Genomic DNA, 888 nt, shown 5'->3' on the forward strand with positions numbered 1-888 from the left:
CTCTCTCTCTCTCTCTCTCTCTCTCTCTCTCTCTCTCTCTCTCTCTCTCTCTCTCCCTCTCTCTCTCTCCCCCTCTCTCTCCCCCTCCTCCCCCTTCTCTCTCTCTCTCTCTCTCCCTCGCCCCCCTTCCCCTCCTCTCCCTATCCTAGCTCTCCTAGGACTCCTTGACCAGTCTCTTAAAGGGGTAGCGCACTTCCAGCAGCGGGGTCTGGCTGCTCCCCCTCCGCGGAGCCGCACGCTCTGGCTGCAAGGCACTAGACAACCTCAGGGTGCCTGTCCTTTCCTTTTAATTCTCTTTTCTAGACATCACCGAATGTGAGAAGTCAACTCATTTTACACGTCCCCCATACTCTCCTCTGAATAATAAGTCATACACACACACACACACATGCACACACACAAACACACACACACACACACACCAGTATGATTTTGTAAAATATCATTTTCTGGTGAATAAAAAAGAAGTCAGTATAATAGCAGAACCCCGATTAAACAGCATTTATGAACCAATTAAACAACAACAACAAAAGTAAATGCCAGTAATAGCATTTTTAAACAAAGAATTGTTATTCTTTCTCACCCCTTTCTAGGCTCTCTCCGTGCGCACACGGAAACACACACACACACTCACACACTCACACGCAACAATCAGGCATTGTTCTGAGGGAAGAAAAGCAACTTTGACAGATTGAAATATAGCAGAGGCCCCTTCAAGGAAACCTGTAAACAACTTGTCACTCACTCTGTCGGTCTCACTGTTAGCTCGTGCTTTCCACAAAGTGGTGCAAACGTCCTGGCAACCCAACCAAAGTTTCCTCAGCTCCAAACTCCATAAAACACGATGTGCGATGTGGAGGGCAATAGGTATCCACATGCCAAAATATA

The sequence above is a fragment of the Galeopterus variegatus genome, unplaced genomic scaffold (genome assembly GCF_000696425.1).
Source record: "Galeopterus variegatus unplaced genomic scaffold, G_variegatus-3.0.2 Scaffold3387, whole genome shotgun sequence".
NCBI classification, from domain to species: domain Eukaryota; kingdom Metazoa; phylum Chordata; class Mammalia; order Dermoptera; family Cynocephalidae; genus Galeopterus; species Galeopterus variegatus.